The sequence below is a fragment of the Triturus cristatus genome, chromosome 1_1 (genome assembly GCF_964204655.1).
Source record: "Triturus cristatus chromosome 1_1, aTriCri1.1, whole genome shotgun sequence".
Lineage (NCBI taxonomy): Eukaryota > Metazoa > Chordata > Amphibia > Caudata > Salamandridae > Triturus > Triturus cristatus.
Genome location: NC_140579.1, coordinates 272,592,791 through 272,611,826, shown reverse-complemented (window position 1 = coordinate 272,611,826; position 19,036 = coordinate 272,592,791). Strand labels below are relative to the sequence as shown.

At 43.3% G+C, this 19,036-nt stretch overlaps 1 pseudogene; it reads right to left on the bottom strand.

Moving 5' to 3' along the window:
* LOC146870124 (long-chain fatty acid transport protein 2-like) overlaps nt 1-19,036 on the bottom strand; it is a 782,555-nt pseudogene that overhangs the window by 694,104 nt on the left and 69,415 nt on the right.

The following is a 19,036-nucleotide window of genomic DNA, read 5'->3' as shown; positions in this document are numbered from 1 at the left end:
GAATCTGTGGCTCTTTGCCTGGAAACAGTAATAACGATACCATATCGAATATGGTGTCTTACGCATGGCCATGTCCGTTGCAGACACTGCATAGCCGCCTCGTGACACAAGCGTTTAACTTTTGCCAAAATTTGCCGCTGCGTCTTGCCAGCTTTCGCTGTTTCACCCTTTCGAGTAAACTGGAAACCACGGACCAAGAGCACAGGTTGCAACAGAAGATGGAGCGGATCTGAAATACCAAGCTGAAACTAGAGGCCATTGAAGGGAGGCAAGAACAAGCTTGAAAAGAGGTCTATGGAAATAGAAAAAGCATGAGAGGCTACAAGAATTCAACTACTGCAATGTTAGTTCCATTATACAGGCTAATGCAAGGAAGGAGACGTTTGAGAATTTAAATAGGGCACCAGATGTATGCATGCTGGATGTGCCTGCATTTTGTACCATAAAAAATGACAAGTAAAAGTCAGGAAAGTTATACAACTATCAACACAGAGGAAAAGCATTGGATTGGTGTGAAAGGGAACAACCTTGTGGTGCTCAAAAGCTGACACTTAAATGGCTTTCTCATTGACTAATTTGACTACTTAAAATGTAAAATTACAAATGAATCCCTATAATTGAGAAATCTGAAATATATTTTTGGATCAACGGTACAGATATAAGAACAAAAAAATGAGTTTTCGATCCCTCGAAAGCCAAGTCTTCTCTTTCCACCAGATCAGTGAAAAGCTAGAAAAACAAAAAGTATATGAAATAGATTACCATTTATAAGGAGCAGAAACTACAGCTGTGCTCACAGTAATAGTATATATAATAAGGGTTCCTTCCTTTGAGCTCTTTGGAATAATGAATCAACCATGGAAACCTGTTTCGGAGTATCAGAGTGTTTGACATCGTTCAGCATTTCGTCCATTGTTTGCTCTTTTCACATTTGGCGTCCTAAGTGGGACGGGTATGACCAGACATGGGTCCTGTGCTTGCTATGCCACTGGATTTAAGTTAGCCTGACTGATGAAGGGTGATACCCCGAAACCAGTCCCAGGATGCTTCTTGCCTGGTCCACAGAGGACCTTGCCTAGCAGTTTGGGCTGGACTGTTCCCATGAAGAGCGGGGTTCCCATGAAGGGCGGGGTCAAGACTGATTTGCACATGGCTGTATCCAAACTGGGGTATCATGGTGAGCAAAAAAACAATGGGTGTAACCCACATCTGTGGCTGAGGGGTGAATGTTTCATAATGTTCCTCATTCCGTCCATCATCTTTTTGTGTTGCTATAGTCACCCTAAGAGGGAAAGGTATGCCCAGACGAGGGTCCAATGCTCACTGTGCCACTGGATTCAAGTTAGCCTGGCTGCTGAGGGGGGATACCCAGTAACCAGTCCCAGAATGCTTGTTGTCCGTTCTTGGGAGGGCCTGGCCTGGAAGTTCGGGCTGGACTGTTCCCATGGGGAGCAGGGCCAAGACTGATTTGCAAATGGCTGGGCCCAAACTGGGGTGACTTGGTGAGCAAACAAATGATGTATTTAACCCAGATCTGTGACTGGGAGTGAATGTTTGACAATCCTCAGCATTCCACCCATCATCTTTTTGTGTTGCTTACAAAGAGGATTACACTGAAATGAGCAGAGACTTTGCTATTTCACATTGAGGCTAGTATAGCCCTGACGCTAGTCACACCATATCAAAATTAGCAAAAAATGCGCAACATTCTGAGAAGTCACATAAATGTCCCTTTTAATCCTCAAGTACCAACAAAAGCATAACCAAAATGGGACACCAAGCGAAACACGTTCACTTTTTTTTTTTTAATTCTACTGCAGAGCTCTCACACACAACTTGCTGAGAGCTCAGATTGCCTTAATGACAGTGGTTCCGGTATAAAAATCTGAACACTTGTGTGCACGATGTAAAAATTGAGAAGATTTATAAATTATAATGCTGCTAGAATGATCCCTAATTCTATGCAAAATACATTCAGGAGCATAAAAGCAAGATTGGTTGTTGTCAAACTAAAACGTACTCAAAAAATATGCACCATGATAAAATTATTTTGTGTAAATATTGTACAACTTTAAATATAACTTGTCTGAGAGACCATTTACTAAAACATGTTTGACGCATGCCAATTTAAAAAAAAAAGATGAATAATAGAGAATCGGTGTAAAACTCATGTAGGTACCTTATGGAAAAAACAAACTAAAGTAGGGGCTTGATTCTTTTTTTTTTACTTAAAAAAAAAAAAAAATTCACAAATGTGCACACAAAGGTACACGTCCTTGCATTGGTGCAGCTTTACAACTTTTTGGAAATTACAAGAGTCTACAGAGCCAAGCCTGGAAACAGTACTCTCAACAAACTTTTGTGAAGTTCATTTTTGAATAAGCGAATATACAAACATTTATTTGCTTATGTAAAAATCTGCTGAGTGATTGCTCATTCAATTTCCCTACACTCCCTTTTTGCCACCATGGAAAATGTTTTATTCCTGCCCTTGACAGGAGTCTTTTCCAACCTTTTCCAGTATGGAGAGAGATTGGAGAGTGTTGGAGAATACCCTTAAATATGTACGTTTGTGGATGTACACACTTATAAATGTATTCCAACCCTGGAACTACACCATCCTGCTTCAATCCTTGTGTGTAAATTTGTGATAGCAAAATCAGAGCTTATCTTTCAAACCCTGATCAATGCCCTGATAAAATCAGAGATGACATATTTAAAGTCTACATAATATTAAAGCTGGAGCAATTTGTCACATTACTGGAACCAAAAGGGACAAGTGGATTTTATTTTACAGCCCTCCGGAGTGAACGCACGGAAGGGCTGTTGTCTCGAAAGTGCATTACAAGCCCAAAAACCACTGGATTAACCACTGACCCTGGGTTCTGGAGGAGTGTGCAACACACTGCAAAGCACTTCAGCGTCTCGTCAGGGGGAGTAGGCACTATATTCATACAATTGCAATCCAATACATATACAAATCATTCTAGCATTTCAATGGCATTAGACAAAAATGTAAATAAATGAAAAGCAAAAAGAGAAGGAGCCCAGTACACTCAGAGTAATTGTCAATGCTTATGACTTCTCCATGGAAATTTCAGTTACACCATCCAAACAGCGCGCGCACACACACACACGTGTGCGCGCATGCACACACGCACACACACCTTCTACCATCTCTCTCCTTTCTTCCCTCTTTCGTGCCCTCCCTCATCTCCGACCGCTCTCTTCCTATTTCTCCCTTTCCTCTCTCTCCATTCTCTCTCCCATACCTCTTTCTCTGTCTCCCTCTTTCGCTTTCCTCTATCTCTTTCTTATCACCCCCTTTCTCCACTCTCTCCACACTCTCCCCTTCTCTCGACCACCTCTCTGTCCTTCATGTCCCCTCTCTATCACCTAACCCCTCCCTTTGCTTCTTCTCTCGCCCACTTTTCCAACTCCTATCTCCTCATTATGCTCTTTCCTTCCGATGCCTTCCCTCCACCAAGGAAGTGCTTCTCTCTTGCTTCTCTCTCGCTGCTCCCCCACCTCTCTCCCTCTCTTTCCCAATTCTCTCTCTCTTTCTCTCCCACAGCTTTTTTCTCTTTTCCCTTTCGCCTTACTCTGTCCCTCACTGACCTCTCTCCTTCTCACTCTCACCGCTCTCTTTCTCACTGCCCTTTCTCTCGGTTGCTCTCTCTCTCCTGGCTTTCTCCCCATTCACCTCGAACCCCCTTCTCTTTCTCACATCACTCTCTCGCTCTCTGATTCTCTTTCCTCTCTCCACCCCTCTTTCTTCTCTCCCCGCCCTCCGTATGTCGCACCCAATCTCTCTCTGTTTCTTTTCCCTCCCTCTCTCTCTCTTATTCTCTTTCCTCTTTCTCTCCCCTCCTCCCTAGTTCTGTATCTCTTACCCTCTCTCTTTTTCTTCTCAATTCCCCTTCTTCCCCTCACTCCTCCTCCCCCCTCCCTTCTCTCATCCACACCCCCTCTCCCTCTGCTTCTCTTTCCTCTCTCTCTCCCTCCAAACTCTTTTCTCTCACTACCCCTCTCTCCCGTTTTGTATCTCATCTTCTCCTCACTTTCTCCTCTTCCCCTCTCCCCTCCCCACCCGCTCTGAATGTCACCCCCTTTCTCTGTTTCTCTTTCTTGTCTCTCTCGCTCCATTCTCTCCTCACCTCTCCGTTTTGTATCTCATACCCCTCCTCCCCCATTCTCCGCTCTCTCTCCCCCCTCCCTCTGTAATAGCTACCTATCTCTCCCCCGGATGCTACAAACTGCTTTCCAAAGCTTAATGTTTCCGGCCTCATTTACCATCCCCTACAAACGAGCTCCCAATCTCACACCTCCCATTGTCTCGCTTCTGAAATGAAAAAAAAACACAACCAGCTGCTTTGCCGTTCGAAGCTGTTCTGAGTTTATTTAGGCGCTTCCGCTCAATTACAGACGGGACGTGGATGCGCTGCTCGGAGCCGGAAGCTCGCCTGTTGGTGCAACAAAGGCTTTGTCTGCTCCCAACAGGCGAGACGAGCAGCCACGTTCATTATCACCCGTAGCATTATTAAGAATGCTCCATCAGGCCCCGGGGACAGGTCGTTTAAGGCTGCAGACTGTCGTCGGGCTCATTCCCTTGCGCCTCCGAGGGGCCGCCACGAATATGTATCGTATCCGATTCTTTGTGGCGGCCCCTGGGGTTTGGCGGTCCTGTGCAGGTGCACAGCTTGCACATGCCTAAGGCCGCCCCTGACTCTAGAGTGGAATCCTGCTGACAGCACGAGCTCACACACGAGCTCGATAGATAAGCTACAACCAGATCCCATCACCTTCCAAGGTTCAGTCTGGAAGGATGATGGAATTTGCTTCCTAGGTAACAATCTTTCAACAACATTTGGTCTCTGACCAGTGTATTGCTGGTCCTGGCTCTCCTCCATTTGGACATCTTCATGTTATGTCTTTTTCTATGGTAAAATGTCCGATTAACCTCTGCAGATATTCTACTCTGTTCCAGGTGTTGGGGAATTTGGTCTGTGATATTCCGCCCGAAACATAGCCAACTGGGACGAGATTCATACCTGTCGAGGTGTGGGAAGTGAATCGGTACTCCTGCAGGATGTGTACATGGCATTTTCATTTTTTTGTTGAGCAACCTGTGTTATGCAAATGACTGGTAAGCATCCACATGAAACACTCAGCCTCCCCATTTGCCCGGGGTCCCCTTGGAGTGATGTGACGATGTTCAACGCCCCTGGACTGAAGATACCCCACAAATTCCTGGTTTGAGAAGGAGAGACCAATGTCCGAACTGAGTTCTTTTTTTGAGCTAATGGGTTGCCATGATCTTATCAAATCATGGCATTGTGCTGCCTACGACTTTAGAGTCTATGATTTTCACTTTGGGGTATTTTGAAAGATCCTCAATTACCACCAGCTTGTTGTGTTGGGAAAACACTTAAAATCGGTACTGGCTTGCTACTGTGGCAGAGGCGATGATGGGGGTTGGGGGTTCTTGAGATTCAGTGGCCTGCCACAGCACACAATGACTGACCATTTGCTTGCTCATCAAGCCCAGGGAACCAGACTTTGTTATTGAGCTTATACTTAGTTTTAACAATGCCTTGGTGTACTGCACACGTGAGGTCTACAACTAATTGTGTTAGCTGCGCTGGTAAATCAGCTGGGGTCTCATAGGAGGCAGCCTTTGGGGGATAACTAGTCCCTGATGTTGTATAGCGACAGAAGGGTATTCATGCTTCATCCGCATTGCTATGTGCTGCATCATAGTTCTTCAGTTGCCAGTCATGACTACTGCTGCAGCAAGCTGTAGGAAGTCGTCTGTCTTGGTGGCTTCCGCTATTTTCCGCCAGGGACATGGGTAGCGACTTGACCTCTTAACTGTGAGTCTGAGTATATTCCTCTATCTCTTCTGCCTCTGATTCTTTGCTGCTAGTGGCGGTAATGTGTGGCGAGACAGATAGTTTGTGAGGTTTTGCACCCCTGTTCGGTACTCCACCGAAAATCAATAGTCTTGAAGTTGGAGAATCCACTCTGGGGTGGTTTCGATGATGATCCTTTGAACAGGGGAATGAGCGGCTTGTGGTCAATGCATTCTATGAACGGATGACAATAGAGGTATATATGAAAGTGGTAAAAGCCCCAGTGTATGGCGATGGCCTCCTTCCCAATATGAGAGTACCTTTGCTCAGTGTAAGGGTTCTGTTGCCATAGGCATTGGGGGCCCAATCATCATTGTCCTGCCTTTGTGAGAGTACAGCGATACCAAAGGCAGGACCAAAGCTGCTCCCCAAACCCACGTTGCATTCGCTTTGGTTAGTTCTCAGAGTGGCCCAGTGAGCGCTGTCAGGTTTTGTATTATTCTCCCACTATATGTAGTAATTTCTAAGAATTCTCAGACTATTTTCACGTTGGTGGGAGCGGGGGCAGATTGAATGTCCTGAACATTCATGGGATCTAGCATTACACCGTTCTTGAAGAAGCAGTAGTCAAAAAACATAGTCACTTCGTAAGAATTAGTATTTCTCATGAGACAGGTTGAGCTCATTATCCTGTAGCAACAGAGAGTGGCTCTAAGGTAGTCTATCTGTTCTTCAGTCGTAGGGGCTTGGACTAGTATGTCATTGCTGGCATTGATGATGCATAGGAATCACGCTAATACTCCTCAGATTACATCTTGGAAGACTTTGACAGGTTGGAGGTTCCAAAACTGAGGCACTTGTATTTCTGGAGGCCCACATGGGGCTGGTGGACTCTGGTGTTAGCATGAGCTGAGAATATCCTGACCGCAGGTCAATTTTGGAGAACCAGTATGAGCCGGTGACCTCTGCCACCATGTTGTAAACGGTAGGAGTTAAACATCTTTTGTGTTTTTTAAAACCATGTTGGGTATACACACGTCTACGCATATTCTGACTGCTCCCAGTTGCTCAGGTTTACTTGCTACCTTGATGAGTGAGACCCAGGGGGTGGGGCCATCAGCCACTTCTATTATGCCTGCCTGTCTAAGTTTCTGGAGCTCGTCTTCCAACTTAGGCCTGAGGTGGGATGCTACATGCCAGTGGTGTACTGCGACCGGTTGACTGGATTAATCGATATGGAGGTGGATCATCCAATCTTATAGACACACAATTGTCAGAACAAACAAGCACTCTTACCTGTAGGGTGCTTGTTGACGTTTTACAGAGACGCTATGAGCCAACTTCCCAACACCCTCCGTATAACCTGTGTGTTTTTGTATTCCCACTAAGGTTACGAGATAAGGTTCAGGGAGGAGGGCCGGATTCTGGACGCTGTCGTGTTTGTGTTGTCGACCTGCGAGGCAACAAGATGGATTTTAACTGAAGTGATAAAAACTAGAGTGTTGACACTACTTAAGGTATCACATGAATTCTATGCCCCTAGCTCTAGGCAACAAGATGGATGTAAAGATTGTCAGAGTTTTAATCCTACCTGCGATCTACAGGTGAGAGGCGTAGCATCCTTGTCGTCGTGTGGTGATGTCAGTTGCTGTTGTCTGGGGCTGGGTTGTTGTCTTGATGTGGTTGTGGTGAGATGTAGTAGCTATGATAGTCGGCTGTGCTTTCTGTCGTAGAAAATGCAGAAGAAAGTATTTTTGAACTCTACTACAGACTTAGCGTTATTAACTTTCACTGTTGTCTTTTGCACTTTAGCACTTACTTGCACAAATCCCCATGAGCTTGTTCCATCACGACTGCTGTTAAAAGATAAACAAAATATCTAACCAACACTATAATAAACTCTAAATGTCCTTAGGAGAGGTACAATATACTCAAATGTCTTTCGTAGACTTATGCAAACAAACTGCAAATTTTGTTAATGTTCTCCTTTCCTTTTTAGCAGGAAAAAATGTTCCAAAAATTGTCCTTAGCTTTCTGGCTAATTGCTACAATGCTCAATGCTTTCTTGCGGTGGGCACCTACATTAAAGCAAGCAAATTGCCACTTAGATTTTCTCTGTTGTTTTCTTTTCCAGATGAGTCTCCGGCAATTCCACCATGAAAATCAGCGAGTGAAGTCCCAGGATCACGAGGATACCAGAAGATGCCACGTCAGATCCAGACAAGCGCCGAAGGAACCTGTTGTTTCCGTGACAACAGACGGAAGGCTAAGCACCTTCCAGAACTTGGGTGCGGGAATATATAGTGTTGCCACACCCAAGATGGCCGTTGTACGTTGTGTGTGACGCGCCGTGTCACGTCCCTTGATTCCCTATTGTAGGGCAGGCACCAGGAATCGTTCCTCAATGCAAGGCTATACATTTTTTTCCCTGAGTCCAGATATCGCTAGTGGTAAAAATAAGTAGCGCAGACATCAGCGTAATGCACAGTATGCACAGAATGTATCGCCAGTGAATAACCACCATATGACATTCGTAAAACAAACAATCTAATAAACAGTGACATCTTAAAAGATACGCTTGACATAAATATCACACTTCTTACACTAAGGTGTGCTGAATGCACGGGACAGGGGTGGGTTTTATTACAGGAATAAAATTCATACGGAACACAGAACGTTCTGTATGCCTCACTGTGTATGAGTGGGCTTGGCACAGGTTGCGTAGTTGTGACACCAATGCCTTCCAATAGGGGTTCTAACTATGAAATGCTCAATTGCCGGGAGCGATATCATGGTTGGATTTGGGACTTGAGCCAGAGGAAACATCACCCAATCAAATCAGGGTGCAACCATGAGGCAAGGAACGAGGGGAACACTGTAGAATGTAGATCACTCAAGGGTTGATGACCGGGACTGCGATGAGACAGTATCCGGACAATGATGCATATCCCTGCTATCTGCAGTCCTGAGGGCTAGAGCCATGCAGTGGAGGGCTGTGAAGGCAGCACACCTGGAGGCTTTGTAGTGTTGGAAGGGTAGGCCATCATGTGCAGTAAACTGGATATTACCTGTATAGCCAGGCCAGTGACAAGAGGAGTTGGTCGGAAGATGAGAGGAGGGCTCCACCTGACAAGGAGCACCAGCGTGCAGCAGACAGCTTCAGGAGGTTGTAAGGCAATGCGATCACTCCGGAGCCTCGCTACCATGTGTTGTTATAGGCAAGAGCAGTACAACTCAGGGCAACGTGGAGATGTGAGTTCGGCAGCAATCAAAACAAAAAGGATAGCGGGTCATCGCCAGTTGTTATGTTGTGCTGTGGCTGCCAAAAACTTGGCCTGGGATCAGCAGGCCCCTGGGAACAGCAGCAACGTGCACAGGATTCTATTTGACTGAAACCGCAAGATGCACTCTAGGGTTCCTTTTATTGATTCTGTCCCATGACCCCAGCCTCTACCAAGGTGGCATGTCAATAATAGGTGAGAAAGGCAGTACACCTCTCCAGGGGCTGGTGGAGTGAATCAAACCCTCTACCAACACACCAGCAATGTTCTCACTCACACACATAAGTAGCAGAAGTACACAGTCTCTACACACATCAAACAGGCACAGTACAGGCAAAAAAGAGTCACAAGTGGCAGAAACACAAAACTTCTACACACGTACACACATATGTGACTTGTCCAACATAGTCAGCAGTACTACAATGCTGTACATTTCAGAGAAATATACAATTAATTAGACTGGTGCTCTACCAATTAATTGGAAGGATTAATTTCCACTTGATATTGTTGTGTAAAAGAAGTTGTGGCTAGTATCACTTTATCACCTCATTCATTTCAAAGCAATTTAATAAAAAATAGGCCTAGCATCTTATTACTTTCATGATAAGCTGAAAGAGTGATTATTCACCTGGTTTTATATAGCTGACACACACAAAGTAGCTACTGAGTTGCCCAGGGTACTCTCATTACACCACCAAATACATTCCTTCTGCTCTTGAGAGGGCAGGAGGAACAAGGTAATTTTTCGGTCTCTTGTCAAGGCCAGGATGGCGTAAAAAAAAGGATGCATTGACTCTTGGACAAGGCTGGGGTGCTACAGGAAAGAGTCCATTACTCCCTGCCCTTGGGAAAGTAGTGTGAGCAAGAAGAGCTATCTGAGCCTTTGGCCAAGTCAGGGGATGTGTCGCATATTTGTCTACAGGTGGTGTGGCATTCCCAGTAGACAGTTAAAAATTAAAATAAATAGTTGAAAAGCTCTGTGGGGCTTCTCCTTCCCAAATAGATGGAAACTTTTTTGTGAGTGTTACAAATAGTGGAAATCTATGCCACTTTTGGGATAGTGGTGTTGTTTTGCAAGCCCCTGCAGCATGGGGTGGCCCTCGGGGGACCCTGAATCCTCATATGGGACCCCGTTCAGCCCAAGGCCAATGCGTATATTGAAGATTCAGGGGCCCCTCTTCACATTCTGCAGCATTCCACATTATTTTTCATTACGCCACTGGTTAGCAATGACCGGGAAAGATTATTAAAAAGGATACGCGTCTTGTTTTTTATACTTTTGAGTCTTTTTTGCTCTGCCGGATACAGGTGTTTTGTTTTTCCTTCAATACTCTTAACTCTCTATTAAGTTTGTCACGCCCATGTTGACACATACGTGGGGTCTCCTCCTATCTTGCTGAAATTAAATGTCTAGGAAGTTATGACTTAAAAAAAAAAAAAAAAATTGAATTGCCTTATTAGCACTTGTTAAGAGGACATTGGGGCCCTATAAATAGCCAACATTTGCTTTGTGCTACAGGACAATGTAGGCCAAGGATGACTGGCGCTGGTGCCGGGTGCCCTGACACCATGTTCACAATAGTAAGAGGTACATAAACAAGCATTAAAAATGCAATAGGTCTCGCCTTTCATTAAGTTAAAGCCATTTGCTTTGCTATTCAATACCATTAGCAAAGCAAATGACTTTAACTTAATCAAAGGCGAGACCTATTATTCAAATACCACTATTTTGTTTTATTTCTTTTATAGTTCTACTTATCCCAATGCATGATGGTGTCAGAGCGCTTTACAACACATAAACATTACACATTTGACAATAAATCATACAAGTGTGTAAATCAATGTACTGGATGTGTTAAATAAGACAATGGGACTTATGCAGGAGTCACATATCATTTATAGCTCACTGTGCTATATTAGAAGGATTGCAATTTATTAACTGCCAATAACAAAAAAATATCTGTGTTAAAACCAGTAACCATTCACCTATCTACATAGAATAAAAATCTGTTGTCTGCATGTTACATGATATACTTAGCAAGAGACACATTAAACTTCTATGCTTCCTTGATTAAAGAATGGGACTAAACAAAACAAAGATCACTCCAGCAAATGTGTTAACTTCCAGAGGTTTTTCATTATTTTTATACCCTGAGATCTACTGGGCACAAAAAGACCTCTGCAGTAGGTGTGTTAACCCCAAAAGATATTTTAAAATCTAGACTTTGCAACCATTTGATCTGAACAGATTTACTAACACATTTCTCCTTGTTGCCAAGTTTTTTTTTTTTTATGTATACGTTGAGGCACACATTTTGCCTTAGGGTTGCGTCACTTTTTTGGTACAAACTCTACGCAAAATCTCATAATGCGCTTAAATGTACTTTTAATAGACCTGCTCAACATGTGTGAGGTGTGAAGATCTGATGTCACTTCTTTTTTTTTTTTTTATAATTTTTTTATTTTGCTTTCAACATTGCACATTTATATTCATTAATACATATTTCCCCCGATAGAGGTATCATACACAACATTGAGACTTATCCAACAAGTTTAAATTTAAATAATCATATCATAATTTGACTTAATCAAGAGAAAAAAGCTAACAAACAAAACCCCCTCGGTCTTCTACTCTCTACCCTATCCCATCCCTCCACCGTGCTAATGGCTTCCATATTCTTAAGCCTAGGGCTCTCCCGGTTCTTCCCTTCCTGGCATATATAGGTTTTTCTAAATTAAATGTGGAAATTAAATTTGCCAACCATGTTTGCATGGGGGGGGGGGGTTTCATCTAACCATGCCCTAGCTAGAGTTAATCTATACACCGCCATAGACATAAATAAAAATTCTTTGTCTAACTCGATATTTCCAATTCCCAATAAAATCAACAAGGGGTTTAGAGATACCTGTAACCCTAATGCCAGGGCAAAAAAACTCTCAATATCCCTTAATAGCGTGTACAGTTGAGGACAGGTAGCAAACATGTGAATAATATCTGCTTCTGATGAGCTACAGCGAGGGCAGGTAGTCCCATTAGTACCACCCCATTTAGCAATTCTATCTGGGGTATGGTATAATGAAAATAGTGTTTTATAATGCTGCGATTGCAGGGAGGCCGAGCACAGTATAGTACATCCCAGTTCCAGCGACTCCTGGAAATCATCTATTCCTCCTTGAAGTTTCTCCACCCACTTATGTTTATGTTTATCTAGATCATCCACTTTAGTTTTAACTAGAATAGCATACGCTGATCTAATCGTATGTTCCCCGCCAGAAATTAAAATCTCCAGAAAATCATTGGTTTGATACCCTGCTGAGCCGCCCTGCTTTTTACCCAGAAAACTCCTATTCTGTAAATACTTGAAGAAGTCCCTATTACTTAAATCGAATGCGCTTACAAGTGTACTGAACTGCACTATTCCCCTTAAATCTCTTAAATCCCCAAGTTTCTTAATTCCCTTTTGGTCCCATACAGCCATGACTGAGTCCGAAAAAATTTCGGAGGGAAAGTATCTATTGTTATACAGTCTGACATATCTATGAAATCTTCCCATCCCCATTTTTTTCAAAAAAGCATTCCATACTTTAATAGCCGCATCTAAAGTTTTGAATTGTTTTCTTCTGAGACAAGCAAAATCTGTATGTTCTAATACACGATTTTCTGTCTCCTGACCCAATAAAATTGCATAGACCTCCGTCGATGAAGAGTTAACTTTCTGTAGAATCCCCCCTCCTCCGATTAAACCCTGCATATATTGCAGGGCAGATGCCAAATAATATCATCTAAAATCGGGAGCACCCCATCCTCCTCTTTCTCTAGGTAGAGACATGAATCTATACGCTCTACGTGTTTTTCCATGTGCCCATATGAACCTATTAAGTATACCCTCCAACATGTTGAACCATTTAGATTCAAAGAATAAAGGAATTGCTCTGAATAGGTAGAGAAATTTTGGCAAGATTGTCATTTTCACCACATTAGTGACTCCGACTAAGGAGAGATGTAAATTTTTCACTCTATCTAAGTCTAGTTTTACTTTAGCCATGACAGGGGTCATATTTGCCTCAACAATAGTATCGATGTTAGCTGCAATTACAATACCCAAATAAGTGGCTGACATAACCACCCTAGGGTCCGTGCAGACGGTGTGTTTATTCTTGACTATCATGGTCTTTGATTTATTTAAGCTATAACCCGACAAGTGCCCAAACTTGGTGGCTTCTCGTTCCACCTCCATTATAGCCATAGCAGGGACGGGTGTTAGTATAGCCACGTCATCAGCGTATGCTAGAATTTTAACTGTTCTACCATTCAAGACCATTGGGGGGATTCCACCATTTCTCTCCAGGTGTCGTAATAATGGTTCAAGAAATAAAGCAAAGAGAAGTGGGGACGAGGGACAACCCTGTCTTGTCCCCCTACAGATCTTAACAACATCTGAATACCCTCTATTCACTCTAACTCTGGCTGTGGGTCCTTTATATAAAGCTTGTATAGCTGTTATGTAGCCTTCCCCTATACCACACCATCTCAGGACTGCCCAAAGGTATTCCCAGGCGACCCTATCGAAGGCTTTTTCTGCATCTAAAAACAATGCTGCAATAGGGTCGCCCAGGGTTCCTGCGGCATCAAACATTGTAATAACTGTCCTCACATGTTGGGTGGTTCCCTTGCCTGGAATAAATCCGTGTTGTGGCTGGCTTACAAGCTGCTCTATGTTCCGCGCAAGCCTTGTCGCGAGAATTTTAGAGTAAATTTTAACGTCAGAGTTCATGAGGGTAATCGGTCTATATGAGGAAGGGAAAATAGGGGATTTCCCTTTTTTTGGAATAACAACAATATCCGCCCCCCCCAAGACTCTGGGGGGGGTGCCTCCTTGCTGTGTATAGAGCATTATATGAATCATCTCGACAAGCAGGATGTCCTGAAAATTTTTATAAAATTCCACTGGGATTTGATCCGGCCCAGCAGCTTTCCCTGAGGGGAGACTCTCCAGTGCCCCTCTAATCTCTTTTAATTGTAAAGGGGCGTCTAGCATCTCTCTATCCTCTGACAAAAGAGCAGAGGTAGAGATGTCAGTGAGATATCTTTCTATATCGGTTGGGTCCCTTATGTCTTCTAAAGAGTACAAGTCGGTATAGAACTTGTGAAACACTTCTCTAATAAAATCTGAGTCAGTACCCAGATTTCCCTGAGAATCTTGTATCTCCTTAATGTCAGCCTTTGCTGCCCGTTGTCTGGTTCTAACGGCCAAGATATGCCCGACCCTCTCACTTAGCTCGTAAGTATCCCGTTTATGTACAAGATATTTTTCAGTGGCTTTTGCAATAATGCCCTCCGTGGCATCCCCTTTGAGAGTAACCAGGCTGAGTATATAAGGGTCGAGTGGTATTCCCTGCGTTATGGCTATAGCTAAATTTTCTTCTGCTACATATAGCTTGAGTCTTATATCTTCCAAACGTCTTTTTTCCCTTTTCCGCCTTGCCATTACAAAACTCATCGTTTCCCCCCGAACCCCGGCCTTAAAGCAATCCCAAACTGAGCCAGGGGACGCCGTACCTCCATTATCTTCCCAATAATTTGTTATCCAGTTCTTCATATGTTTCTGATATGCCTCATCTTTTAATAAGCTACGCTCAAAAGTCCACTGTGTTTTTATAGTATTTATCTGAGTGGTGTTTAAGGTTAAAACAAGCGGATTATGGTCAGATACAATCCTAGGTTGTTTCTCTATTTTTGAATTACAAATTAAAGAGTTGGAAATCAAGAAATAATCCAATCTGACTAATACTTTATGTGGTGAGGAATAAAATGTACTGCCATCTATAAAGGGATGGTACTTCATCCATGGATCCCCTAAAGAGTTGTGCTGGGTCATAGCGGCAAGGGCTCTATGTGATTTTTTCTTTCTCCCTAAGTATCTCCCACTAGGTTCTATAAAGGAGCTTCTCGGGTCATGGATATTGAAGTCCCCACAGCATACAATAGGTTCTGGCCACTGTGGCATTTCCATATCCATATACTGCCAAACATCCGGGTCATCTTCAGTAGATCCATATATAGTGACTAATGTGAACCGTGTCCCTTTGAAACATAGATCAACCATGACCCATCTTCCCCATTGATCCTCCTTTTTCCTATGAACCACAAGATCCCTAGGTCTTCCTAATATTGCTACCCCCCTGGTTCTAGTGTTTTGTCTACTTGCTGCAATTACATCAAATCCCAGTTGTTCCAGCAGATATAACTGCGATGCTTCAATATGCGTCTCCTGGAGGCATACTAAATCTAACTGTAAGAATCTCAACAGCCCTGCTACCTTCGCTCTTTTCCTATAGTCATTAAGCCCACATACGTTAATCGAGGCTATTTTACAGGGCATTGAGAGGTATCAAAAAATTCTTACTCTGAGTCGGCCAAACAGTGGGAGTATAACAGTCTACGTTCTTCTGGGATAGTCTACACCATCTACCTTGTACATACCATGTCCTCCATCCGAAAGGTAATGAAATAATGTGCTTTATCCTATTCTGAAAGTACCAACATTTTAGCTCTTGTGATAAGGCCCACCATCTCCACACCCAACCCTCCCCTCCCCCCCTCCCCCCCACCCCCGCCCCTGTACAGGCAAATAGGTCCGCAGGACCTATATGCGGCCGGTCCGGGCTGTGACAGTCTCACCCCTCTCCCATCCCATATCTCCTTACGGACCCTGTTTTTTCAACTCATCTATATACTGCTGGGCTTTGATCTCTGAAAAAAAAATCATAACTCTTCCTCTGGTAACCACTTTTAGTTTAGCGGGGAACAATAAATAGGCTTCTGACCCCAACCCCTGAAATGTTGAGATCAACTGCCTCAACCTCCACCTCCGTTCAACAGTCACATGGCAGAAATCAGGCCTGGCAAAAAAGGAAACACCATCAAACAATCTTTTAGAATCCGGTCTAGCCTTCTCGATTATTTCCTGCCTTAACAGATAATTGCCTAAATATACTAGAATCGCTCGTGGAAAGGCTGTATTCCCTCCACCGCCACCTTCGGCCCCCTGATTTTTTCTAAGAGTGAAGGGAAATCTGTGTGCTCTCTGTACTTCTCTGTCCCACTGCCACTGGGACTCCGGAAAAGCACCCTTAAGTAAGTTAATCACATAGCGTCTTGCGTCCAGCCCTTCCACCCCCTCGGCCACACCCAAAATTCTGATGTTATTTCGCCTTTGGCGATTTTCAAAATCCTCCATTTTCCACTGGAAGTCCTCTGCCATCTTCTCATACGCTGTTTTAAAGCTCTGCCAGTTAATATGGTCGTCTTCTAGTTTGCTGGTACGCTCTTCTACTTCGGTGACTCTTCCCACCAAGTCCTCATATAATTTGTTTGTCTTTCTTAATGAAGATTGTATTTTTTTGGCATCCTGCCTTGCCTTCCGACTCGCAGTTCTAGCTGTCAGGTATACCAAGCACTCTTACCTGAAGTCTCCAAACTCTTACCTGTAAGGTGCTTGGTGATGTTTCGCAGAGACGCTATGGGCCAAACTCCCTATAACTCTATTCAGTAACCAAAGATTTTACATTACACTCTTCAGGTTGACTATAGGATTTTAAGGGAGGAGGGCCGGAATCGACGCTAATGAAGTTCCTGTAGTCGACCTGCGAGACAACAAGAAGATTCCTTAGCTAATTGTATTCTGCACTCTAATATTCTATAAGCACTATACTTTAGTTTTTATTCTGAGTAGTGTTGTGTATTTTCTTGTAATTAAGTTCCTACCTGCGATTCTACAAGGTAAGGCTTCGCGTCCAGGAAGTAGTTGCGAGATGATAGGAGTCCGATGTTCTTCCCCTTTTCACTGTTAGACGTGTATTAGACGTGTATACATCAAGCAGTAAGATGTGGGATTTCTGCGAGCAAACAATTATCACAATTAACAATCTGTACCACAAACAAGTGACTCTACCACTCTCTTCTAGTTTTGTATACTATCACCTTGTTTACCTTACTGTGCAATCTTCCTGTTCTTTCGTTGTTTTTTTCACTATGCGTCTTCTAAATCAGAAAACAAATAAAACATTGCAAAATATACATTCCTGAAACTGTTATAACATTGTTTGCAAAAGCCCCAAGTACTGATTCCTTTGCTTCTTTAGAATTCAGTATGTCCAAAAATTAGTAAATTCTTTACTAAGAAGTCTTTCTTGCGATGGGCGCCAGAAGTATTAGTAAGATTAATCCACTTAACTTATTGTTCCTTTTCTTTCAGGTTGCAGCATGCTGAGAAACGGAAGATTCAGGAAGCAGAAGTGAAGTCTCGAGGAGCTGGAGCGCTTTGAAAGAAGGTGAGTGAAGAGCGAGTTCAGCGCGATGTTTCCCGATGCTGGAACAGAAGGCTAAGCATCTTCCAGAGCCTGGGTGTGGCTTAAATACTCCAGCCACACCCAGAGACGTCCGTCGACAGGAGCGCAAGGAACGCGTGTGCGTGCTCACGCGCCGTGAGGAGCAACGCGAAGGAAACTGAATCGGAGTTTCCTGCTCTCGCGCCGTGTTCTTTTTACACAGACGCGAGGCAGGCTGACGGTATACAGGCGCTTGTCAAACCAATGCGTTTTGTTCTGTATTCTTTCCATGACATCCGCGATGCGAGTGGAGCCCAAGCATATAGTAAAACTGTATGAAAACAAACACTGATAAAAGCAAGTGACAATAGCAATAACAACAGCAATAACCTCTACTGTTGCACAATCACAAACACTAGTAAATAGCACCTACATCTTTGGAGTGCAGGATGCACGGGATACGGGTGGGTTTTTTACTGGGAACATGTTGTGGGTTCATGACAGTATGTTATGGATTCATGACAGTACCCCCCTCGTAGAATCCCCCCTAAAACTCCGGGAATAGGTTTTGGTTTCTCAGGATACCGAGCATGAAATCGTTTCAACAACTTAGGAGCGTTTTGTAAATTGGCCAGGGGTTCCCAAGAACGTTCCTCTGGACCGTATCCTTTCCAGTCTACAAGATAAAACAATTTGTTCTTAATGCGTTTAGAATCCAGAACTGCTTTCACCTCAAACTCTGGAACTCCTTCTACTTCAATGGCTGATGGTCCAGCCGTGAGTCTAGTGTTGGAATTAAATGGTTTTACTAAGGAAACGTGAAAGACTGGATGAAACTGATATCTAGATGGAAGAGTCAATTTTACACTGACAGGATTAATAATTTTTTCTATTTCAAAAGGACCAATAAAACGAGGACGAAACGCTTTATGACTTTTAATTCTTAAGTTTTTGGTAGATAACCAAACCTTGTCTCCTACTGTATAAGAAGGATTTTCTGTCCTATGTTTATCAGCAAACCTTTTTTGAGATTCTTTTGCTTGAGCTAGAGACACCTGTGCTTGTTGTTGAATTGTTACTAAGTGAGTTACAAAGTCTGTGACAGACGGACTGTCACTTCGCACCTTATTTAAGTCCATGGTGTCTTTGGGATGGGAACCATGATTACAAAAAAAAGGAGACATCCCTATAGCAGAATGTTCTGAATTGTTGTACGCAAATTCCATAGCCCACAAAATATCAGACCACTCTTGGTCACTGGTAGTTAACATACATCTTAGAAATTGTTCAATGGTTTGATTTGTGCGTTCCGTTAAACCATCAGTTTGAGGAAGATAACTGGACGAAGTTCGCACTTCCATGTTCAAAGATTTCCCTAAATGTCGCCAAAAGTGTGAAACGAATTGTGGCCCTCTGTCCGAAAGCACAATAGATGGTATTCCATGTAACTTCACTATTTCTTTGGCAAAAATGTTAGCTAACTCTAATGCAGAAGGAAGTTTCTTAAGTGGGATGAAATGAGCTTCTCGCGAAAACTGATCTATAACAGTTAAAATTGTGGTAAAACCTGCT